General features: G+C 40.0%; 1 non-coding gene across 1 annotated transcript; it reads left to right on the forward strand.

The window, feature by feature from the left end:
• Positions 1–3,781: 3,781 nt before the first annotated feature.
• TRNAE-UUC (transfer RNA glutamic acid (anticodon UUC)) lies at positions 3,782–3,853 on the forward strand. Its single transcript has one exon. It is a non-coding gene; the product is annotated as a tRNA-Glu (tRNA).
• The last annotated feature ends 23,030 nt before the right edge of the window (positions 3,854–26,883 follow it).

The following is a 26,883-nucleotide window of genomic DNA, read 5'->3' on the forward strand; positions in this document are numbered from 1 at the left end:
TATAAATAATGTCATCTTGTCCTGGAACCAAGTTACAAAGTATCAAATAACCATGGGAAAAGAATGAACTCAGAGAAATGCATGCTAAGCTAGTCTTTATGTTAGACAACTGTACTGCCATTTCTGGGGATTCAGCCATTAAATCTGCCTTGCAAACTCCCTCCAAGGCTGAGGCTTGCCCCAGCCCTAGGAGAAAAGGATCAAATACGATCAAATATGGGGGGTTCTGCTGTTACAATTTTACTCCTAGTTATACATCCAAAAAAAGAATGAGTGTGTATGTCTGCCAAAAGACACATACAGAAATGTTCTTAGCAGCTTTATTTATGATAACTAAAAGCTGTAGAAAACACACAGATGTCTATTATCAGGAGAATGGATAAATAAATTGTGATATATTTATATAATAGGATAATCACTGCAATAAAGATAACTATTTATTGATATCTGCAACAATCTGGATGCATTTAATAAACATTATGTTAATAAAAGAAGCCAGAGAGAAAAAAGAACTTACTGTGTGCTTTCATTGAGATGAAGTTTCAAGAACTGATTGATTGTGATAAATGTGAGAATAACAGCTACCTCTGGTGGGGAGTATTGACTGAGAAGAAGATAGAGAAAACCATCAAGGATGCTGAAAATGTTCTGTGTTTGAGTGGTATTTACACATGTATGCATAGGTTAAAAACTCATCAAGCTGTAAGTTTTATATTAGTGCACTTTCAATCTCAATAAAAAGAAAAAGTAAATAAAATAAAATACAATTCTTTAAAAATTACAAACACACATTAGCTTTTGACTCAGCAATCTTTTGACTCTATAAATTATTCTCCAGATAAAAATATATGTGCACATTCAAAAAATGATACATGTACCAGGTTATTCATGGCAGTATTATTTATAATAGCAAGAGGCTGGAAACAACCTAAATGTTCATTAATCCAGGATTAGTGAAATAAATTATTAATATCTATACAGTGGAATATTATACAGTCATAGAAAGGAATAAAGGAGATCATTTAAATGAAAAAGGCAAGGTTAGAAAAACATATCTAGTATGACAATTTTTATAAGAGGAGAGTAAAAATATAGATGCTAGGATATTCCTGGAAGGATAAACAAGAAATTGATCTGCATGGAACTGGGTGGCCAAAGACAGGAATTGGAAGAATGCTCACACCTTTTGAAGTGTGAACTTTAAGTCATGCAAATTTATTACTCAGTCAAAAAAAAAAAAGTTAAAAACAAACACATACACCAAGTGAAGAGTTAATTTGTCAGACTGGGAAAAAGAGAACATGGCTCATTAGGAAAAGGACTGTGAAATGGGAGAAATAACCACTAAGTGTAGGTTCCAAAACAAGTATCTCAAGATATTTTTGCTTACAATCTGGAGGAGTAATTTGATGAGAATACGCCAATTACACCAAGACAAGGCTTACCAAAAGGATTAAATAAATGTTATTACTTCTTATCAACAAGATATGGGCTAACTCTTCAGAAGCCAAGCTGGTAAAGCCAAGTATTGGCTGTGGGCCAGGATACACTGCTTAACAAGAACTAGGAAAATGTAATTGAAGATACAAAATTAATTGAAATGATGTGACTGTTAAGTTTTTCCTCTTTCTGGTTACCCCTCATCATCCCTCACGTCTGTGGTTAGCCTCTGATCCCTCTTGTGTGGAGCCACAAAATTTGCAGTGTTCTCATAATCCTTCAAGCAATTGTCTCAACATGTAGCAGCCTATCTGAAAGAGTGGGATGTTTGAAACAATTGTATCAGATGCTGTTAAAGGATCTTTGACTTAATTTCCTATTGGTTTTTCTTAGGAAAATTTTATTCAAGCCACTTAAAGGATTGATTAACCTTAATACTGTTATATGAACAATTAAAGATTTGTCTTTCAACTACAATAGAAATAAAGTGATTGATGATAGTTTTTCTCAAAAACCCAATACAATGCAATTTTTTTATTTGTTTCAGTTTTGTTTGTTTTGATGACATATTTTTTACAGACCCAAAGGGCTGAAGAATTGGAACCTACATCTGTTTGTAGATTATTTTAGTTGAACTCAAACTGAAATGAAACATTTTGTCTGGCACCATTTAATGAGTTAATTCAAGATGGCAAATCTATATGGGAAATTAAAATAACCTGGCGGGGGTGGAGGGGGAGGTAATATGTTATGCAAGTTGTAACCAATTTAAAAAGTGTGCAGAAAGGTTTCTGAGCTGTGGTAAGAGTATCTATATAGGGTCTTTCAGACACTTGGCATAGGGGGACTGGGAGGCATTATTTTTACAAGTGCTAATTAACTGTTAAGCCAGAAAGACACCAGCTCCTTCTCTCATTTTTCATTGGGGGATGGGGTGGGAGTGGAGAGCGAGAAGAGGGGCCCACACAGGGAAACATCTCTTACTAGGTCCTGATATTTAACACATTTGACCAAAACTAAGTCTCAGAAAGTTGGGAAATCTATGAAGACAAACTGAAATGCAGAGGGCAGGATAGTAGCCTCAGAAAAGTTTGTCTAGAGTTAGGACCTTGTAGTAGTCCCTTTCTGTTGCTTACAACAAAATACACAGAACTGGGTGAATTATAAAGAAAACGAAATTTATTACTTACAGTTTCAGAGGCTGGGAGTTCCAAAGTCCAGGGAACACGCCCAGTGAGGGTCTTGGTGGTGGCGACAGTGACAGCAGGGTATCACATTGCGAAAATGGTAGAGAGAGCAAAAAGACTCTTCGTGCTCGCATTTTAAAGCCCTCGGAACCACGCTCCTGAGCACCATTACTAATCCATTCATTGCGACACGGCCCTACAATCTAATCACCTCTTCAAGGCTCCACCTTTCAATTATCATAATAGGATTTCCCAACCTGGTAACAGTGACAGCGGGGGCCGAGTTTCTAATACATAAAACGTGGGCGACACAACTCAAGCTTCGGTGAGTTCGGGGGCAACATTCAGTCCACACAGACCTGCAACACCAAACACCGAGTTAAAAGCTGAACGTGGCGAGCGGCTGTGCCGCAGGCACTAGCACGGCTTCCCGGCACTCACCTCCGAGAGTTAGGGCTATACTTCGTTCTCAGTCCTGCCGGGCCCTAGTTCCAGCTAGCTCCAGCACCCGAACGCACCTCGGCCGGGAATCCAGCACCGGGATCCTGAGCCTGGAAGCAGGACAGATTGGGGAGGTTTCAAAAGCCAGAACTGGAAACCATCGCCGCTGCCTCCCTGCGCCCAGTGCAGGTGCTTCGTCGCCCCCAAATCCCGGCTCCAGCCGAAGGAGACCCTCGCTTTCACCCACAGCTGAGCCCGAGACCCGAGACAAGTGCCAAGCCGAACCCGCACTGGCTGAAGGGACATCCTTCCCTTGGACAGGGGGAGGGGGCTATGGGGCGTGGGCGTGGGGTAATTTCTCTCTGCGGATTCTGATCCAGGAGCTTTGCCCGGTAACCACAACATCTCAGTGACTTCTTCTGTAGTCCAGTATCATTATTTCTTTCTGAAATACATTTTTTAAAGAAAAATGCTGATCGTGTACCCAAAGGGTGTCAAGGAGGACGGCCAAGAATATTGCTGGTATCTTTTCTGCTCACCGACAGGCTCCATTGTTCCATCAGACTTCATTTACAAAACACACTTTCAAAGATAAAATTATTTAAAATTTTAAGTACATTTTCAAATGTCCCTAAAAATTTCTAACGTGCTTGAAACGGTTGAAGCTGCTGTCCTATTTCCAAAAGATGCTGCCTATGAGCTCTTGCTGTCTCTCCCTGGTGGTCTAGTGGTTAGGATTCGGCGCTTTCACCGCCGTGGCCCGGGTTCGATTCCCGGCCAGGGAAACCGGGGTTTTCTCCGATTACCGATATTATGGCTGGGGCGCTTCCCGCCTCCTTGGCTTTAGCCAAGGCTCGCATGGCAAAGCACCAGTAACGTCCATCCAGTTCTATGTAGGGACCTGAAAAACTTCTCCAGGCAGGTTCCAACTCACTTGAGAGTTACTGAGTTGTATTTTTAAAAAATATATAATTTTTACATGAAACAAGTGAGTTATTTCAAGTGGCTTCTAAATCTAGAAAGGTTTGATTGGCATGGGCATACTTTTATAATGGATGTAATTTTTCCCCCCAGTTCGTTGAAACCCTAAGAGCAGTTACGTTCCAGAGGTGTAGACCTCCCGGGTCATTTTACCAGATCCACTGCCATTTCCGGTGGTAGCTGCCGCCAAGTGCTCCCAGGTGCCCCTATGAGGAAGTCGAACCAGTCCGTTATGCTTATTTACGTATTTTAGGCATGAAAAACTACTCTTAATCCGTTTGGTCTTTTGTAAGAGTAGGAACATATTTCTATATGGTAATAAGTTAGTAACTCTACAAAGCTATAAGACGAACTATAATAAATAGATCAGAAGTGATCCTCTTAAAATGGCAAGTTACAGACAACATTCCTCGGCTCCCCAGTGACTCTGTCCTTCTGCTCTCAAAATGGACTTTAAGATCACCTGGGAGAAGTTCGAAAGGCTTGCAGATTTCGCCGCCTTGAATTGAGGATCGTTTAGCATGGCTTTGGCGGGCGCCGCAGCAATCACAACATTAAGATGTCAGTGATCAGGGAAAAAAAAAAAAAGAGAGAGAGAGAGAGAGAGAGAGAGAGAGAGAAACAAACTTCCCTGAGCGGGAGTCGAACCCGAGCGGGAGAAACCAAAGCACAGAATCGCAACCACTAGCCCACCAGTGAAACCACCCGTGAGTTGCTGGCGGCGCCTATGTAAAAACCTTCGTAGGCGTGATTGAAGCTCATTTTAGAAACCTTTAGGGATGTCTGAAGAACATTTTGAAGTGTTGTGTGTGTGATGCTGCGTGCGGTGACTGCCTCCTGGGTCAAAGGATGGCAGGGAGCTTTAGTGACAGAAAAGTTGGAAGAAAGATTGTCACGAATCAAGGCAAGGTAGAGGAAAACAATGTTTTTCATCGACCTCCTCTTTCCTGCAACAACTTTTTTCATCGACCCCCTCTGACCACAGGGGTTTTTCATGTTTCCTTCCTTTCTTCCTCTCTCCCTCCCTCTCTTCCTCCCTTCCTTTTCTTCAATGACTGTGGGGAAACTGTAGAAGTTAGAGAAGCACACAGATTTTTAGGCAGAGCATAGACTTGGCAAGTGAGGTGCCCACACATCTGCACAAGACCACTCTCAGTGCAGGAAGGAGCCAGAGTTGGGGACAGAGGGCCTTCACTCTACCACCATGCCCAGGCACAGAAGTTTCAAACTTCTAAATGCAAACCTAGCTTCACACGTCCTTAAGAAGGCATGTTTATATCAAGGTAGGAGGAAAGATCTTATTTTATTTTACTCTTTTTAGGTTAAATTATAAGTTTAAAATATTTGCTCATGTTGTATGTGGGCATCCAGTTGTACTCCTCCCACAGCTACAAAGATAAGGGGACATCTACTTCTCTGATCTTCTTCAGGTCACCCATGTATCCAACTGTCAGCTCCTCATGACCACTTGGATCTAAGGCCATTCTCTCCCAAACTGAGTTCATCTTCCTCCACTCTCCCAGCCAGGAACCTTCCCAGGGGTTCCACTTCTAGTGAATCACAGCACCCTTGGAAAAATAAGCTCAAACCCCTCCCCTACCCACCATATCCATTAAGCCTCAAGGCCTTTCTGTTTTAAGCTTTGTGTCTTCCCCTCCAGTGAGACACTGTCAAGTTCTCTGGAAGGAGAACTCCCAGAGAGTTCTTACTTCTCACTTCTGCAACTCAAGCAGGCCCCATGTGGTTTGAAGGTAGTAATAATTTTATTCAATAGCATTTCTCCAATTAAAGAAATACTATAAAACTGTTTCTGCTTCCTTTAATTCCAGGAACCCTCAGACTTACTGCTGGGAGTTAATGAGAGGAAAAAGAAGGGGCCAGTAAAGTTTCTTAGATATTGGATTGGATGGATAGTATATTAGTCAGGGTTCTCCAGAGAAACAGAACCAATAAGATGTGTATATAGATAAATAGACAGACAGACAGATATAGATATATAGATAGATACATATATAAGTAGATACATTTATTATAAGAAATTGGCTCACAGGAATATGGAGGCCAGCAAATCCCAAGATCCCCAGCTTGAGTCAGCAAGCTGGAGTCTCAGGAGAGAAAATGGTTTCGTTCCAGTATATAGGTTGGCAGGCTTGAGATGCAGGAAGAGCTGATGTTTCAGTTTAAGTCCAAAGGCAGGAAAAAACCTGATATCCCAGTTCCAAAGCAGTCAGGCAGGAGGAAGAATTCTCTTTTACTCAGGGGAGGGTCAGTCTTTTCCTTCTACTCAGGTCTTCAACTGATTGAATGGGGCCCACCCAAATCAGAGAAGAAAATCTGCTTTACACAGTTTACCAATTTAAATGTTAATCTCATCCAAAAAATGCTCACAAAAATATCAGAATAATGATTAACCAAATACCTGGGCCCTCGTGGCCCAGTCAAGTCAGCACATAAAATTAACCAACAAAAATGGTGACACATTTTACTAAGAATACAGAAGAGAAAATTGCCTTGGTTGGACTTTACTTTAGGATAACTGCCTTTTCATGGTACTTTTGCTTCTGAGCTACCCTGAAAAAGGCATTTTGTATCTGGATGTAGTGCAAAGAAGCTTGTATCTGGTTACACAAGACAGATGAATTAAGAGAGAAGTCCCTTCTGGTACAGAAGCAGCAGGGCTGGGGAATAGTAGGCTAAAAACACACCTGCTCTGGGAGAACCTGAACCATAAACATACTGATACAGCTAGATCTGCTGACCATTGTACTGCAGAACCATGCTTAGTTTTGTTTTTGTTTTTGTTTTGTTTTTGAGATAAAATTCACATAACACAACAGGCTGTCTGCAAACTGGATTCTGGTAGTGTGGTTTAGTCTAAGTCCCAAGGCCTCAGAACCAGGGACACTGATGGTGCCCTTGGTATAAGTCCTGGAACCCAAAAGCTGAAGAATCTTGAGTTCTGATGTCCACAAACAAGAGAGCAAAGTTTTGCAGCTCCAGCTCCAGCAGAAAGAGAGAGATTCGCCTTTTCTACCATTTACATTTCTATTTTTGTTTTCTCTGGGCCTTCAGATTGTATGTTCCCACCCAAACTGAGGGCAGATCTTTCCCACTCAGTCCACTCATGCCCACATGCTAATCTCTTCTAGAAACATCCTCATGGACACACCTATAAAGATAGCTTTACCAGATTTCTAGATGTTCTTTAATCAAGTCAATACCTAGAATTAACTATCATGGGTGGGTCAGTGGGGGTGTGAGGTGCTGGGGGACAGGAGGGAGGGATTACAAAGATCTATAAGAGAACTTTTGGGGGTGATGGATAGGTTCACTATCTTGATGATGGTGTTGGTTTCACAGGTATATGTAAATATGTATATATGTCGAAACATCATATTGAACATTTCAAATATGTGCACTCTATTGTAGGTTAAATGGTATGGTTTTTAAGAAAATATAAAGCTGGAACAATTTTGTACATATCTTTTTAAAAAAAATTTTGTCAAAATACAATGTGGTTGATTATTGTGGCCCATTACCAAAACCTCCTTCCCTCCTCCGTCTCCCCCCTCCCTCCAAACAATGTCCTTTCTGTTTGCTTGTCGTATCAATTTCAAGGAATTGTAATTGTTGTGTCTTCTCCCCCACCCCTGGTTGTTTGTGTAATTATTTATTTACTTTTAGCTCCCACAAATAAGTGAGAACATGTGATATTTCTCTTTCTGTGTCTGACTTGTTTCACTTAATATAATTCTCTCTAGGTCCATCCATGTCATTGCAAATGGCAGTATTTCATTCTTTTTTATAGCTGAGTAGTATTCCATTGTGTAGATATATCACATTTTCTGTATCCATTCATCTGATGGTGGACATTTGGGCTGGTTCCAACTCTTAGCTATTGTAAAGAGTGCTGCGACGAACATTAGGGAACAGGTATACCTTCGACTTGATGATTTCCATTCTTCTGGGTATATTCCTCTGGGTATATGACCCTGGATAGCTGGGTCATATGACAGATCTATCTGAAAATGTTTGTGGAACCTCCATACCATTTTCCATAGAGGCTGCACCATTTTACAGTCCCATCAACAATGTATGAGAGTTCCTTTTTCTCCACAACCTCACTAGCATTTATCGTTCACAGTCTTTTTGGATTTTAGCAATCCTAACTGGGGTGAGATGGTATTTCAGTGTGTTTTTTTTTTTTTTTTTAAAGATGACCGGTAAGGGGATCTTAACCCTTGACTTGGTGTTGTCAGCACCACGCTCACCCAGTGAGCTAACCGGCCATCCCTATATGGGATCCGAACCTGTGGCCTTAGTGTTATCAGCACCACACTCTCCCGAGTGAGCCACGGGCCGGCTCTCAGTGTGATTTTGATTTGCATTTCCCAAATGCTGAGTGATGTTGAACATTTTTTCATATGTCTGTTGGCCATTTGTATATCTTCTTTCAAGAAATGCCTATTTGGCTCTTTTGCCCTTTTTTAATTGGGTTGCTTGTTTTCTTCTTGTAAAGTTGTTTGAGTTCCTTGTATATTCTGGATATTAGTCCTTTCACAGATATATATTTTGCAAATATTTTCTCCCACTCTGTTGGTTGTCTTTTAACTCTGTTAATTGTTTCTTTTGCTGTGCAGAAGATTTTTAGTTTGATATAATCCCATTTGTTTATTTTTCCTTTTTTTGCCCATGCTTTGGGGGTCATATTCATGAAGTCTGTGTCCAGTCCTACTTCCTGAAGTGTTTCTCCTATGTTTTCTTTAAGAAGTTTTATTGTTTCAGGGTGTATATTTAATTCTTTAATCCATTTTGAGTTGACTTTAGTGTATGGTGAAAGGTATGGGTCTAGTTTCATTCTCCTGCATATTGATATCCAGTTCTCCCAGCACCATTTGCTGAAGAGGCAGTCTCCTCCCCAGTGTATAGGCTTGGTGCCTTTGTCAAAGATCAGATGGCTGTGGGTGTGTTTGTGGATTTCTGGATTCTCTATTCTATTCCATTGATCAGTGTGTCTGTTTTTATGCCAGTACCATACCGTTTTGGTTATTATAGCTTTGTAGTATAGTTTAAAGTCAGGTAGTGTTATGCCTCCAGCTTTATTTTTTTTGCTCAGAATTGCTTTGGTTATGTGTGGTCTTTTGTTATTCCATATAAATGTATGGATAGTACTTTCCATTTCTGAGAAAAATGTCATTGGAATTTTGAAGTGGATTGCATTGAATTTGTGTATCACTTTGAGTAGTATAGACATTTTCACAATGTTGGTTCTTCCAATCCAAGAGCATGGGATATCTTTCCATCTTCTTGTATCCTCTCTAATTTCTCTCAGGAGTGGTTTGTAGTTCTCATTATAGAGATTTTTCACATACTTGGTTAACTCAATTCTTAAGTATTTTATTTTTTTTGGTGGCTATTGTAAATGGGCAAGCTTTCTTGATTTCTCTTTCTGCATGTTCACTATTCGAGAATAGAAATGCTACTGGTTTTTGTGTGTTGATTTTGTATCCTGCTACTTTGCTGAAATCCTTTATCAACTCCAAAAGCTCTTTGTAGAGGCTTTAGGCTGTTTGATATATAGGATCATGTCATCTGCAAACAGGGACCGTTTGACTTCATCTTTTCCAATCTGGATGCCCTTTATTTCCTTCTCTTCTCTGATTGCTCTGGCTAGTACTTCCAACACTATGTTGAATAGGAGTGGTGAGAGTGGGCATCCTTGTCTAGTTCCTGTTCTTAAAGGAAAAGCTTTCAGCTTTTCCCCATTCAGGATGATATTGGCAGTGGGTTTGGCATATATGGCTTTAATTATGTTGAGATACTTTCCCTCTATACCTAACTTATAGAGGGTCTTTGTCACGAATGAGTGCTGAACTTTATCAAATGCTTTTTCAGCATCTATAGAGATGATCATATGGTCCTTGTGTTTGAGTTTATTAATATGGTGTATCACATTTATTGATTTGCATATGTTGAACCAACCTTGCATCCCTGGGATGAATCCCACATGATCATGGTGAATAATTTTACGTATGTGTTGCTGTATTCTGTCTGGTAGTATTTTAGTGAGGATTTTTGCATCTATATTCATCAAGGATATCGGCCTGTAGTTTTCTTTTTTAGTGGTATCTTTACCTGGTTTTGGTATCAGGATGATGTTTGCTTCATAGAATGAGTTTGGGAGATTTGCGTCTGTTTCAATCTTTTGGAATAGTTTGTAAAGAATCGCTGTCAATTCCTGTTTGAATGTTTGGTAAAATTCTGCTGTGAATCCATCTGGTCTTGGGCTTTTCTTTGTTGAAAGCCTTCTGATAACAGCTTCAATCTCCTTTATTGGTATTTGTCTGTTCAGATTTTCTACGTCTTCTTGGCTCAGTTTTGGGAGCTTGTGTGTGTCCAGAAATTTATCCATTTCCTCCAGATTTTCAAATTTGTTGGCGTATAGTTGTTTATAGTAGTCTCAAATGATTCCTCGTATTTCAGATGAATCAGTTGTAATATCACCTTTTTCATTTCTAATTTGTGTTATTTGAGTCTTCTCTCTTCTTTTTTTAGTTAGCCATGCTAATGGTTTGTCAATTTTATTTATCTTTTCAAGATACCAACTTTTTGATTCATTGATCTTTTGAATTGTTTTTTGGGTTTCAATTTCATTAAGTTCTGCTCCAATCTTAATGATTTCCTTCCGTCTGCTACCTTTAGGTTTGGATTGTTCTTGTTTTTCTAGTTCTTTAAGGTGAAGTGTTAGGTTGTTCACTTGCCATCTTTCCATTCTTCTGAGGTGAGCATTTAATGCAATAAATTTCCCCCTTAATACTGCTTTTGCAGTATCCCACAGGTTTTGGTATGAAGTATCATTATTTTCATTAGTTTCAATAAATTTTTTGATTTCCTGCTTGATTTCTTCTTAGACCCATATGTCATTAAGTAGAATGCTATTTAATTTCCATGTGTTTGTATAGTTTCCAGAATTTCGTTTGTTATTGATTTCTAATTTTAATCCATTGTGGTTTGAGTAAACACATGGGATAATTCCAATTTTTTTAAAATTGTTTTTTTTTTTTTTTTTTTTTTTTTTTTTTTGATAGACATAAAATTTATTTATTTATTTATTTATTTATTTATTTTTTTTAATTTTTTTTTTTAAAATTTTATTTTGTCGATATACATTGTAGCTGATTAATGCTCCCCATCACCAAAACCTCCCTCCCTTCTCCCTCCCCCCATCCCCCCCAACCATGTCCTTTCTGTTTGTTTGTTGTATCAACTTCAAATAATTGTGGTTGTTATATCTTCTTCCCCCCCCCCTGTTTGTGTGTGTATGTGTGTATGTGTGTGTGTGAATTTATATATTAATTTTTAGCTCCCACCAATAAGTGAGAACATGTGGTATTTCTCTTTCTGTGCCTGACTTGTTTCACTTAATATAATTCTCTCAAGGTCCATCCATGTTGTTGCAAATGGCAGTATTTCATTCGTTTTTATAGCTGAGTAGTATTCCATTGTGTAGATGTACCACATTTTCCGTATCCACTCATCTGATGATGGGCATTTGGGCTGGTTCCAACTCTTGGCTATTGTAAAGAGTGCTGCGATGAACATTGGGGAACAGGTATACCTTCGACTTGATGATTTCCATTCCTCTGGGTATATTCCCAACAGTGGGATGGCTGGGTCGTATGGTAGATCTATTTGCAATTGTTTAAGGAACCTCCATACCATTTTCCATAGAGGCTGCACCATTTTGCAGTCCCACCAACAATGTATGAGAGTTCCTTTTTCTCCGCAGCCTCGCCAGCATTTATCGTTCATAGTCTTTTGGATTTTAGCCATCCTAACTGGGGTTAGATGGTATCTCAATGTGGTTTTGATTTGCATTTCCCGGATGCTGAGTGATGTTGAGCATTTTTTCATATGTCTGTTGGCCATTTGGATATCTTCCTTAGAGAAATGCCTACTTAGCTCTTTTGCCCATTTTTTAATTGGGTTGCTTGTTTTCTTCTTGTAAAGTTGTTTGAGTTCCTTATATATTCTGGATATTAATCCTTTGTCAGATGTATATTTTGCAAATATTTTCTCCCACTCTGTTGGTTGTCTTTTAACTCTTTTAATTGTTTCTTTTGCTGTGCAGAAGCTTTTTAGTTTGATATAATCCCATTTGTTTATTTTTCCTTTGGTTGCCCGTGCTTTTGGGGTCGTATTCATGAAGTCTGTGCCCAGTCCTATTTCCTGAAGTGTTTCCCCTATGTTTTCTTTAAGAAGTTTTATTGTCTCAGGGTGTATATTTAAATCCTTAATCCATTTTGAGTTGATTTTAGTATACGGTGAGAGGTATGGATCTAGTTTCATTCTCCTGCATATCGATATCCAGTTATCCCAGCACCACTTGCTGAAGAGGCAGTCCCTTCCCCAGTGAATAGGCTTGGTGCCTTTGTCAAAGATCAGATGGCAGTAAGTGTGAGGGTTGATTTCTGGATTCTCTATTCTATTCCATTGGTCAGTGTGTCTGTTTTTATGCCAGTACCATACTGTTTTGGTTATTATAGCTTTGTAGTATAGCTTAAAGTCAGGTAGTGTTATGCCTCCAGCTTTATTTTTTTTGCTGAGCATTGCTTTGGCTATTCGTGGTCTTTTATTGTTCCATATAAATGTCTGAATAGTTTTTTCCATTTCTGAGAAAAATGTCTTTGGAATTTTGATGGGGATTGCATTGAATTTGTATATCACTTTGGGTAGTATGGACATTTTCACTATGTTGATTCTTCCAATCCAAGAGCATGGAATATCTTTCCATCTTCTTGTATCCTCTCTAATTTCTCTCAGCAGTGGTTTGTAGTTCTCATTATAGAGATTTTTCACCTCCTTGGTTAACTCAATTCCTAAGTATTTTATTTTTTTGGTGGCTATTGTAAATGGGCAGGCTTTCTTGATTTCTCCTTCTGCATGTTCACTATTGGAGAAAAGAAATGCTACTGATTTTTGTGTGTTGATTTTGTATCCTGCTACTGTGCTGAAATCATTTATCAATTCCAACAGTTTTTTTGTAGAGGTTTTAGGCTGTTCGATATATAGGATCATGTCATCTGCAAACAGGGACAGTTTGACTTCATCTTTTCCAATCTGGATGCCCTTTATTTCCTTCTCTTCTCTGATTGCTCTGGCTAGTACTTCCAACACTATGTTGAATAGGAGTGGTGAGAGTGGGCATCCTTGTCTAGTGCCTGTTCTTAAAGGAAAAGCTTTCAGCTTTTCTCCATTCAGGATGATATTGGCAGTGGGTTTGGCATATATGGCTTTAATTATGTTGAGATACTTTCCCTCTATACCTAACTTATAGAGGGTCTTTGTCATGAATGAGTGCTGAACTTTATCAAATGCTTTTTCAGCATCTATAGAGATGATCATATGGTCCTTGTGTTTGAGTTTATTAATATGGTGTATCACATTTATTGATTTGCGTATGTTGAACCAACCTTGCATCCCTGGGATGAATCCCACTTGATCGTGATGAATAATTTTTCGGATGTGTTGCTGTATTCTGTTTGCTAGTATTTTAGTGAGGATTTTTGCATCTATATTCATCAAGGATATCGGCCTGTAGTTTTCTTTTTTGGTTATATCTTTACCTGGTTTTGGTATCAGGATGATGTTTGCTTCATAGAATGAGTTTGGGAGATTTGCGTCTGTTTCAATCTTTTGGAATAGTTTGTAAAGAATCGGTGTCAATTCCTCTTTGAATGTTTGGTAAAATTCTGCTGTGAATCCATCTGGTCCTGGGCTTTTCTTTGTTGGGAGCCTTCTGATAACAGCTTCAATCTCCTTTATTGGTATTTGTCTGTTCAGATTTTCTACGTCTTCTTGGCTCAGTTTTGGGAGCTTGTGTGTGTCCAGAAATTTATCCATTTCCTCCAGATTTTCAAATTTGTTGGCGTATAGTTGTTTATAGTAGTCTCAAATGATTCCTCGTATTTCAGATGAATCAGTTGTAATATCACCTTTTTCATTTCTAATTTGTGTTATTTGAGTCTTCTCTCTTCTTTTTTTAGTTAGCCATGCTAATGGTTTGTCAATTTTATTTATCTTTTCAAGATACCAACTTTTTGATTCATTGATCTTTTGAATTGTTTTTTGGGTTTCAATTTCATTAAGTTCTGCTCCAATCTTAATGATTTCCTTCCGTCTGCTACCTTTAGGTTTGGATTGTTCTTGTTTTTCTAGTTCTTTAAGGTGAAGTGTTAGGTTGTTCACTTGCCATCTTTCCATTCTTCTGAGGTGAGCATTTAATGCAATAAATTTCCCCCTTAATACTGCTTTTGCAGTATCCCACAGGTTTTGGTATGAAGTATCATTATTTTCATTAGTTTCAATAAATTTTTTGATTTCCTGCTTGATTTCTTCTTAGACCCATATGTCATTAAGTAGAATGCTATTTAATTTCCATGTGTTTGTATAGTTTCCAGAATTTCGTTTGTTATTGATTTCTAATTTTAATCCATTGTGGTTTGAGTAAACACATGGGATAATTCCAATTTTTTTAAAATTGTTGAGAGTTGATTTGTGACCTGATATGTGATCTATCCTGGAGAATGATCCATGTGCTGATGAGAAGAATGAATATTCTGAGGTTGTTGGATGGAATGTTCTGTAGATATCTGCCAAGTCCAATTGGTCTAGAGTCTTGTTTAGATCTTGTGTTTCTCTACTGATTCTTTGCCTAGATGATCTGTCTAATATTGACAGTGGGGTGTTCAGGTCCCCTGCTATTATGGTATTAGTGTCTATTTCCTTCTTTAGGTCTAATAGAGTTTGTTTTATAAATCTGGCTGCTCCAACATTGGGAGTACATATTTATGATTGCTATGCCTTCTTGATGGATCAGTCCTTTTATCATTAAGTAGTGTCCCTCATTGTCTCTTTTTATGGTTTTTAGTTTAAAGTCTATTTTATCAGATATAAGAATAGCTACTCCAGCTCGTTTTTCTTTTCTGTTTGCATGGTAAATCTTTTTGCAACCGTTCACTCTTAGTCTATGTGAGTCTTTATTGGTGAGGTGGGTCTCTTGAAGGCAGCATATAGTTGGGTCCTCCTTTTTAATCCAGTCAGCCAGTCTGTCTTTTGATTGGGGAATTTAATCCTTTTACATTAAGAGTTCTTATGGAAAAGTGCTGATTTATAACTAGCATTTTATTGATTATTATTTGGATGTCTTATGTGTCTTTTGTTCCTTGCTTTCTGATGTACTGTTTGTTTTCTGTATTTGTTGGTTCCTTTGGTTGTAGATAGCCTTTTTGTTTGTTTGTTTTCTCTTCATAAATGCCATTTTTATTATACTAGTGGGTTTTTATTTTTCTTGGTTTTTTATAGCAGTGGTAGTTATTTTTTAGGTACCAAACCCAGTACTCCTCTGAGAATTTCTTGTAAGGGTGGTAGTGTGGTGGTGAACTCCTGCAGTTTTTGTTTGTCTGAGAAATATATTATTTGCCTTTCATTTCGGAAGGATAGCCTTGTGGGGTAGAGTATTCTTGGCTGGCAATCTTTGTCTTTTAGCATTTTGAATATTTCATTCCATTCCTTTCTGGCTTTTAGGGTTTGTGATGCAAAGTCTGATGTTAGTCTGATTGGGGCTCTCTTATAGGTGATTTGATGCTTCTTTCTTGCAGCTTTTAAGATTCTCTCTTTGTCTTTGAGTTTTGCCAATTTGACTATAACATGTCTTGGAGAAGACCTTTTTGGGTTGAATATGTTTGGAGATCTTCGAGCTTCCTGAATCTGAAGATCTGTGACTTTTGCTTTACCTGGGAAGTTTTCTGCCACTATTTAGTTGAATATGTTTTCAATGCAATCTCCTTTTTCCTCCCCTTCTGGAATACCCATGACTCGGATATTTGAGTGCTTAAGGTTGTCTGATATCTCTCTCAGATTTTCTTCAATGCTTTTGATTCTTTTTTCTTTTCTTTTCTTTTCTTTTCTTTTTTTTGTTTGCCTGTGTTATTTCAAACAGCCCATCTTCAATGTCAGAAGTTCTCTCTTCTACTTCTGCAAGCCTGCTGGTTAAACTCTCAGTTGTGTTTTTTATTTCGCAGAATAAATTCTTCTGTTCGGCAAGCTCTGCTACATTCTTTTTCAGGGCATTGATTTCCTTGTACATTTCTTCTTTCAGGTCCTGTATAACTTTCCTCATTTCATCATGTTGTCTAGCTGAGTTTTCTTGTATCTCATTCAGTTTCCTTAGAATTATTACTCGAAATTCCTTGTCAGACATTTCAAGGGCTTCTTGTTCTATAGGATCTAGAACTTGAGAGTTATTACCCTTTGGTGGTGTACTTTGCTGATTTTTCATATTTCTGGTATCTTTTCTTTGATGTTTATTCATTGTGGCAGGGGTTTTCACAGCCCACAGGTTTGACACTATTGTTTGACTAGGATGTTGCTGGGGTTGCCAATTTGGTATGGCTACCTCACTGTCTGCTCAGTTGGCCACTAGTGCCTTGCATGTGTGGTCACCTCAGGTCTTGGGCCTCTTTGGGGAGCCACCTCTCTGGTCAGCATGCACTCGTCCGGGCTGCTGGGTCACAGGGCAGTACCACAGGGTGTGTGGTCTCTGCCAAGCTTCCACCTCCCCTGCTTGACGTCTCTGTGCTCCACGCATGCTGGGCCGGGCTGCTGGGACATGCAGAGGCACCGCAGAGTGTGTGGTCTCTGCGGAGCTTCCGCTTCCCTTGCTGGGTGTCTCCCTGCTCCATGCGCACTGGGCTGGGCTGCTGGATTGCGAGGCAGTGGCACCGCAGGGTGTATGGTCTCTGCAGAGCTTCCATCTCCTCTGCTGGATGACTCCGTACTCCACGTGCACTGGGCCGGGCTGTTGGGCTGCATGGCGGCACTGCAGAGTGTGTGGTCTCTGCTGAGCTTCTGCCTCCCCTGCTAGACGTCTCTCTGCTCCATGTGCACTGGGCCATGCTGGGGATGGAGCTGGGTAGCAGTGGTGAAGCCTGCCTGCTGTATTGCGTGGCGGCCCCACAGGGTGTGTGGTCTCTGCAGAGCTTCTGCCTCCCCTGCTGGATGTCTCCCTGCTCTGTGCACACTAGGCTAGGCTGCTGGATCGCACGGTGCAGCACCACATGGTGTGTGGTCTCTTTGGAGCTTCCGCCTACCCTGCTGGACGACTTCCTGCTCTGCACACACTGTGCCAGGTTGTTGGGTCGCGTGGTGGCACTACAGAGCATGTGGTCTCAGCGGAGCTTCCACCTCCCCTGCTGGACATCTCCCTGCTCCGTGCACACTGGGCTGGGCTGGGAATGGAGCCATGTGGCGGAGGTGAAGCCTACCTGCTGGATTGCATGGCAGTGGCCCCTCAGAGCATGTGGTCTCTGCGGAGCTTGTTCCTCCCCTGCTGGATGTCTCCCTGCTCCGTACGCACTTGATGTTATATTTTTATAGTTGTAAATTGGTTGATTTGTGGGAGAGAGTAATGCTGGGGACCATCTATTCTGCCATCTTGACTGGAAGTCCTTGTACATATCTTTTGGAGAGTGTCTATCTTTATCTATATCTATATATTCATGAGCATATTTCTGTTAGGTATACACTAGCAACAAAATGGCTGGAACATGCATGCATATGTTCAGCTATAGTAGGAATTTCCAAATAGCTTTCCAAAGTGATTGTAATAATTTACATTCCCATGATCAGTACACCAGTTTCCATCCAATAAAGTTCCATAGTTCCTCAAAAAACTGAACCACTAGGAGATTTTATACACAGGGTGTGTGTGTGTGTGTGTGTGTGTGTGTGTGTGTGTGTGTGTGTGTGTAGATAGTTATAATAAGAGATTTATTATAGGAATTGGCTCATGTGATTATGGAGGCTGAGAAGTCCCATAAGCTACTGTGTACAAGCTGGAGAACCAGGAAAGCCACTGGTATATTTCAGTCTGAGTATGAAAGCTTGAGAACCAGAGGAGGGGGGGCTGACAGTGTAAGTCCCAGTCCAAGTTGGAAAGCCCAAGAATCAGAAGCACCAGTGTCAGTGGAAACAGGGAAATATGGATGTCCCAGCTCAAACAGAGAGAGAAAATTTGCCTTTCCTCCACCTTTTTGTTCTATTTGGGTCCTCAATGGATTGTGCATTGTCTGCCCACATTAGTAAGGGTGATCTTCTTTATTCTGTCTACTGATTCACATGAGAATTAAGAACTCTAAATCATCAGAACCCAAAATTTGGATGGGAAACAAAGACTTACAATTATTTCATATGTATTCTATCTTCTATCAAGTCAGACTTTATGGTTATCCTTTCTGTTGTTGTTCTGATGGTATCTGATTCAAATTATGGGTGTGGAGGAATAGAAGGCGAAGGAGGGGGCCTTGAAATAGGTCAGCATTCCCTTACCATGTAACTACCTCATGTGTTATCTTAAAAGATCTCCAAGCAAGAGAATGTCAACTTATTCATACAGGGAAAGAGGGGATTCTTTTGCTAGCAAGGGGGCTCAGTGGGAGTTGTGAGTTCAAGGCACTGAGACTCATAACAATCTACCCAAATGTCTCCATTTCAATTCCCACTTCTTTGATGAAACTTCAGACCGAATTTAACTTATATTTTAGTTTTTGGACCTGCAGAATCAAATTTTAGTTTCATATCTTGGCTATATCTAAGCTGTGGTTACAAGCGATAACTGATTCTTTCAGTGCAATCATAGAAAATCTCTAATTACTTGTCCGTGCCTTCAATCGAGACTGTAAGTCCATCCCACAGACAAAGGAAGATGGATTGCTTATCTGGCAAGGGGGATCAGTTTCAGTAGGGAGTTGGGGTATGCTAAATCTTCTAAATCCTCCCAAATGTCCCCATTCTGATTCCAGGGGTATCATTTTTCTATGATCAGTGCCCTAAATTTCTGTAAAAGCTGAATATTCAATTGACACGGTGACCTGACAACCTACAAAGTCAAACTTTTTATTTTCCATCTATCTTATTCCTGCAGCTGTAAGAGGTAAAAGTCTCTTTTAGCACAGTCATTGAAGTCCCTTCATTATAAACTGCATCATAAATTGAAAATTTAGGGGATTGATTATATCATTCTCTTTTCTGAAGCTGTGTGAAAAGCGGAAACCCTCGGTCTTTAAATTTCTCACAACTGTGACACAATCCTAAATCATTATGAATACAGATCCTCAGGAACAACAAATGGCCATTAACTACTATACAACAGACTTTGGGCTTTTAGATTCTCTTTCCAGAATATTAAAGGAATTTTGCCTGCTTTACACCTCAATAAAGCCCTTTCACCTATTCCAGATATTCAAATTTTCCTTTTACCAATCTCTAAATTTTATCGGTCTTGGTTATAAACAGCATAAATAAACTAGTAAATGAAGCAGAAAAAGAATTAATTGGAAGGGCTGGCCAGTTAGCCAGCTCTGACAGCCTAATAACACTGAGGTCCCCCCCCCCCAAAAAAGAATTAATTGGAAGGTTGTTGGGTAGGTCACAGAATTATGAGAACTGAGAACCAGACTCAGATAAACGGAATATACAAAGAGGAGTGTTGGGATTCAGAACGCAATATCCCAAAATATGGCACCTTGACATATTGAATATTTTCAGTTGACAGGACTCGAGAAAACCACAGAAGCAGGACCTTCTTCCACCTTTCTCCATTGAAGAAGGTTATACAAGAATCCTCTGATCCACTTCCCTTGAAAGTAGGTTATAAGATTCTCATTCTTGGGGGCTGGCTGGTTAGCTCAGTTGGTTAGAGCTCATCCTTGTAGCACCAAGATCAAGGGTCTGGTTCCCTGTACTGGTCAAAAAAAAAATTCTCATTCTAGAGGGGTCCTTCCCTATACTGGAGGCCAAGAAAAATCTGAACACACAGGCCCTGCTAAGTTCTTCCAGTTTATTACCATTAGATCATACCCTTTTGTCCTCTAATCACACCTCTCTGCATGTCTGTCCATAAAAATATACAGTTTTTTCTCAGTCTTTGGGTCTTCATTTCTGAAAGCACCTGTGTCACGTAGAACTTATATTTGTTATGCTTTTCTCTTGTATGCTTGTCTCTTCTGTCTTTTGTTATACGGGTCTCAGCCACAAACCTTGCAATTAATGAGGAAATGATATTAATTTTTGCCCCCTACAGGAGCTAGGAGGCAAGAAATACAGCCAAACTCATGCCAAAGAAAGAGTCTGGTAAGGACAAAATAGAAGCTTCCAAAACTAGATATTGGCTTTTCTTTTCTGGATAAATGAATTCTAAAATGTCTATGATTCTATGTGTCATTGGCTCTTGACTCAGAGTCTAGGGAGTAGTTCACATCTGGCTGAGCTAAAATCACGTATTAATGTTGAAAATACTCCCATTTTGTTTTCTTTAGAGGAAAGTGGGTTCCTGACCTCATCCAAACTTACATTCATGTTCTCCAAATTTTGAGGTCCACAAAATGAGAAAAATCTAGTGCCACTGGGTTTGATTTGGGGACCAATCAAATAATCTTTATTTCCTTTAGTAGGTGACTTAACCATTTAAAATGTATTGGTATAGATATTTTAGTTTTCCATTTCAGTGTAGGATAACTTTTATGTTATATTATTTTAAAAACCATTTTACTAAGTGATCTATGTTTGAGTATTTTCTTTCTGACAAATTCAAAGTTTTAAGGTCTCTTTTTATTTTATCCAGCAATTATGTGTCAGATTATAATACTATATAGATCTTTAACTCTGTTTTTTAGACAGTGTAAGTTGATTTCCCAACACTTCCACTTCCCCCCAGGCTCCTCCCTTCCCTCTACCACAATTTCAGTGAGCTTTCTATGATGGTAATTTTTATCAGTTTCTTAAGGCTCCTGTAAAAAAGTACCACAAACTGGGTAGTGCAAAGCCACAGAAACTTATTTTCTTACAGTTCTGAAGTCTAGAAGTTCAAAGCCAAGGTGTTAGCAGGGCCATGCTCCCTCTGAAACTTGTAGGGAAGTATGGAGTATGCATAAAGCAAATGTATTTCACTGGGCCTGGTTTTCCAAAGCCTTACAGTTTCAAATATTGACCTTGCAAAGGACAGGAAATTTCCCCCAGGATATATAGTCTCCATTGTAAGATAAAGAATTGTAACACAGCAAGGTTGCTGGCTCAAAGACAGACGGGTTACTGATTGATATGTAAAGATACTGGGAAGCTGTGTAGAGAGAAGGAATGTTTGCTAAGATCAAGCTTTTGTTGGTGGATCAACTTTACTTCTTGAGAATTGCATTATGGAATGTCTATTGTTAAACTTGTTAAGCTGTACTTAGAAAAAACCCCACCTATGTTCTCTCCTGTAACTTCCTGGTCTAGAGAATAAATGCAGGAAGAGAACCCCAATTTGTGGTTAATTTCCCAAATGGAAGGAATGCTTCTCTCTTGAGGGTTCTGGGAGATTAACCCCTTTTGGGGGCTTCTCACTGCTCAGAAAAGATGGGATTTGAGTAATCTTGGGTGGCTCCGTCACCCAGGGGAAAAAGGGTGACAAATCCATGGGAGGCAAAGCAACAGGGAAGACTTCTTCCTTACCTTTTCCTAACTTCTGGTGGCTCCTGAAAATCCTTTTTTCCTTTTTTGGGCAGCTGGCTCATTTGGCAATCCAAACCTGTGACCTTAGTAGTATAAGGCTGTGCTCTGAAGAGCTAGCCAGCCAGCTCAACTCCTGGGAATTATTTGCATCCCTTGGTTTGCAGTTCCACAAACCATAAGCCCTTCTTCCCTGTGTCTTTGAATGTTTTCCTCCTCTTCTCATAAAGACAGCACTCATTGGATTTAGGGTACACCCTACTCCAATATGACCTCATCTTAACTTGATTACATCTGCAAAGACTCTATTTCCAAATAAGGTCACATTCACAGGTACTGGCAGTTAGGACCTGAACGTAACTTTTGGGGAGATACAATTCAACTCACGACAGTAATAATAGTAAATTTCACATTTTTTAGTTGTTTTCTCATTTACTGTATTTAATATGTACATAGTAACAGTTGACAGTGAAAAGTGAGGAAATCACTATACTTACCCCCATCAACTTCTCTGATCGACCACCAAACTTAAATGAAATGAAATCTATTATAAATATAAATTTATAAATAACATAAATGCACAATATAAAGAAGAATTTTTTAAAAAGAACCCAGATGTTCTCCTTCTGTTATATGGAATGTAATATTACCAGTGCTTTTGAAACCCTCTTACTCTCACCAAACGGTTCCCCTTATTTCCCCCAGAGGTAACTACTATACCTGTATTTTTTCTCTTTTTTATTGTGCTTGAGTTTAAACCACACTATAAGCTACATATTACATTAACTGCATAGAAGGAGGTGGAAAGTGTTCCCTTTTTTATTTCTACTCTCTCAGAGATTTTGTCTAAAATGGAAGTTCTGTTCCTTGAATCATTGGTAGAAATTATGTCTGAATCCTGACTCACAGAATCTGTGAACATAATACAATGACATTGCTTTATGCCACTAAGTTTAGGGTGGCGTTTACATGCAGCAATAGGTAATCAGGACAGAATTTGCTGCCTGGAAGTGGGATGCTACCATAACTGTAGCTAAGGCACGTGGTGGTGTTTTGGACACTGACTGGCTGACAGAAGCCTGGGTCTCAAGAAGACTGATAGTGATGGCTTGAAGTAAAATGAGATATATATTATTGGAAGCCAGATGAAGAGGGGCCTTTGCTTTGTATTGGTAGAAAGCACATCAGCACTATTGCTGGTAATAATATGGAAAATAGGAAATGTACCTAATGAATTTAGTGATCTAGCTAAGTAATTTTTCATGCAGAGTACTGAAGGAGCTGCCTGGCTTTTTCTAGTTGCCTATAACAAAGCACTACTAAAAGACAGACAACCTGAAGAACAAACTGCTCAGTTTTCAAGTGGAATTTGTAGGAAATGTAAAGGCTTAGGATAGTTTTCCATTTAGCAAATGCTGCTCAAAGAAAGAGAGGGCCTCCAAACAAAGGTCAAACCCAGGATACCATTAGGATAACATGGTTGTAGGGGAAAGATGAAGCTAAGGTTGTACCTGTGGAACTCCTTATTAATGCCTCAGGAAATTTGAAGTACTGCCTCTTGGACTCTTTCAGACAGAAAGAAGGCATTATATCAATCTTAGAGGTATGCCTCATGGACCCTTTCTGTTAAACAATGAGGCTTTTAAGATTCTTAATGGCTTTGACCCACAGCAACCGCACCAAGAGCCCACGGTAGAAAAAGTCTTATCTCAAAGAGATTTGTGTGTGTGGCTTTTGTCTAATAGGTGGAATATAAATTAATATGTAAGAAACTCCCAAAGTTTTTAAAGGAAGAATATCAGATGGACTGAAAGGGATAAAGACAGTACAAGATTAAAAGAGGACTTTGGACCTCCAGACATCTATGCACAAGAAGCAGACTGAGAAAATGATCAGCTACAAACACTGGCTATTTCTCATGGAATAGTAAGGATAACACAAGAGGTGGAATTGAGAGCCACAGATAATCATTTTCCCAGTGAGCAGTAGTAGGCCTTAATTATGGAACTGGTGACACAGATCTGGCTGGATGTCAGAATTGCTATGGACTAGTGATTGTTGTGTGCCTCCAATTTCCTCCTTCTGAATGGGAGTGTCTATGGCAGTTAACTTATGCCTGTCCCAATACTTTACATTGGGTATGGGGGGGAAACTACCCAAGGAACCTCATCTACACCAGGAAAAACTCAAAAATGAGATGAGTAGCTTATGAAGAGATGGAAAACATGAAGTTCTGGGGGCAGAGGAAGGGTGTTTTGTGTCTCAAAGGACAGCAGTCTCTGGGTGAACTCTGAACCAACTAGGCTTTAAGTTAACAGCTGAAAGCCTAACTGATTACACTACAAAGCTCAGACAGAGTCCGCTGGCTGACAGTTCCTGTTGAATCATTTGTGGCCAAACACTAGGGGTAAACCCTGAGGGTACTGCCAGGCCCTAGCTCTGGCATATGGGGGAGCTTGACTTTGTGGCCAAGGACTCAGCTTTGTTATTCTGAGCCTGGAAGCCGAACAGATCGGAGTGATTCCAAAAACTGGTTTCCTTCAGCCAATATGGGGTGCCTGCACAGCACAGCCTTGTAACCTCTATAGTTTTGTAAATGGAAGAAAAGGAAGAATTAGGGACCGTAGAGTCTATTTGTGCTGGAAATTCCCCAAGGAGCACAAACAGTCCACACTGTCTTTGTTGCAAAAAATACAAGGAAGTAGATCATGAGCTGAATAATCATAGTAACTGTACCTGTTTTCTTGCCCATCGTTTTATTTCCAGCCCCTGGCAGAATGCCTGGCACATAACAGTTGTCAATACATGTTTGTTGAATTAAATGAATGCATGCATGAATGAATTTGTGAATAACAGGTACATATTCAGAGACTAGGGATATCTGGATTTTTGTAGGGTTTTTTTTTTTTAAGCCTTCAAGAAGACCAGACAATCATAAAAAATTTGCTTTAGCCAACAGAGAGTTTCCTTTTCGTGGTCTTCTGGTGTTGACTCCTGAGCTAAGAAGGACACCTGAGAAGACAAAGAGTTGGCTTTGGCTTAGGGGAAAGGCCAGCTCACTGGAGTTCTTCATATTCCACCAGGACTCCACAAGCTGACATGGGTCCACTTCCTGAGCTGCCTGACTGGAGGCCAACAGGAAGGGAAGCCAGAGAATTAAAGTGAAAAGGAATAGATAAATGCTGGGTGAGGGAAAGAAACTTCAAGGAAGTGCTCCTTCTCTCTGGCTTGTTCCCCTGATGGATGGTACCAATCACTGGGAGAGGCAACACTAGAGAAGACTCCTGCTTAGGGGAGTGTGGAGAAGATGAAATCGGTATGGGGGAGGGTGACCCTGAGGACCAAAGGGTTATGTGGAGCAGGCAGGTAGATGCACGGAGGGGTATAGAACTCAGAAATGTGTGGGAGACACCAATTTGAGAGTTGTCTGTATAATTGCAGACATGAGAGTGACATCACTTGAAGAGAGTGTAATATAAAATAAGAAGAGCTGAGGCCAAGGGCAAAGACCATAAAGGATTATTTCTAGGACCTTTACTGCAGCCCTGTGTGTAAGAGCAGTCTTCAACTCTAAGTGAATAGCAAGATAAATTAGAGCACATTACTGAGTGGAATAATGACCCTTGAAGGAATCAAAAATATACCACTCTGGGATATTGACTAAGTTAAAGTCACTTGAAAAACAGCAGGTGCAAAAAGATCACTCTGACCTTTGTGCTGTTTCTTAAAAGCAGGAGATGAGATTGTCGTATGAAAGATGCAATATCCTTATCCCAGGATGAGAAGTCGAGACAGAATTCTGTACAGACCTTGTTAAAATAACTCTCATCTTCTAAGCCTCTCTACATAATTTAGCTGCTTCTTTATAACTTACTACTCTTTGTCCAATTCAGTATGTAAGTAACTGACTCTAACTGCTTCCTCGGGTCTTCATTTCCTTATGAGAGCTCTCGTGGCATGTAAAACTTGTATTAAGGAAATTTGTATGCTTCTCTGCTGTCTATCTTATGCCAATTTAATTATCAGGCCCAGCCAGGACCCTTAGAGGATCGAGGTGGAGTTTTGCTGTCCCTACACTGTTTAAAACTGGCCAGAGGTCATTGGGTTTCTTCAGCTGTTTAGCATCTGCAGTGAGAATTAACTGAGCGAGTAAGAGTCATCGCCGTTTTCTGTAGCACTAGCGCCCACATGCAAAGGCTGAGAGTTTCTGCAGGAAAGAAGCTCTCAAAGGATTTGCTCGTGGGAGGAAGTACAGAAACCTCTAGTTCGGCCCTAGATGACCTCCAAACGTATGGGGTAGAAGAAGGTGGGAAACGTCTTCTACGAGGCAACCAATTCGTAGGACTTCGGATTAGAAGTAGAACTTCTGTGTCTGGAAGGAACGATGGAGAAAAGCGAAAGCCATGTCCAGTGGGGAGGACGTCCTTTGCCTCTAACTGAAAGGAAACTCTAGTAGTGTCTGGGTGGACTCGAACCACCAACCATTACGGTTAAGGGCCGAACGCACTAACCACTTGCACCACAGAGACTAACAGGCTTGTGTCTTTCTTTTGCAGATCTTATTTATGGATCTGTAGTTAGACACTAACCTTCCATTACCTGAATTTCTGCAGTCACCTGGAGATTACAACCTTAGGTCTGAGTTGGGTAGATCCAAGCCCCAGAACACGATACCATTCCCGCTGTGAGACATTCGGGTCCTTGTTTCCTTCTCAATTGCTTAGGGCCAGCAGAAAACGACTGCCTTTTTACTTATGTATTTATATTTTTTATTAAAGCATAATGCATTAAAGCATATTTGTGGGGTACAGACTTGCATATCAATACCTGCGTCCAATGTGTGATGATCAAACAGAAACGTAATTATTCCTTGTGTCCATTAACTAATTTCTCGCTAACCCCCGCTCTTCCCACCTCTAGTAACCACGATTCTGTTCTCTCCTGAAATTAAACCCATATGCCGAGTGTCTGTTCAAAGAGGTAGGTATGGCAGTGAGGTCTGAAGTTCTCCCTGAATATGATCATGGGGTTTAAGAAGAGCACTGAATTTCCCATGGGAAGGTAGAAAAACATCTGTGGGTGGAACACACAAACCCCCTAGTAATTCAAAATAACAAATGATGGAGAACCACTATTTTATAATTAGTTCTACTATATTTAACTTTGTTTTTTCTTTTTTGGCAGCTGGCAGGTACAGGGCTCCAAACCTTTGACCATGGTGTTATAACACCGCGCTCTGAGCAAATGGGCCAGTCCTGTGTTTAGTTTTTACACTGAAACATGCAAC

The sequence above is a fragment of the Cynocephalus volans genome, chromosome 8 (assembly GCF_027409185.1).
Source record: "Cynocephalus volans isolate mCynVol1 chromosome 8, mCynVol1.pri, whole genome shotgun sequence".
NCBI lineage: Eukaryota > Metazoa > Chordata > Mammalia > Dermoptera > Cynocephalidae > Cynocephalus > Cynocephalus volans.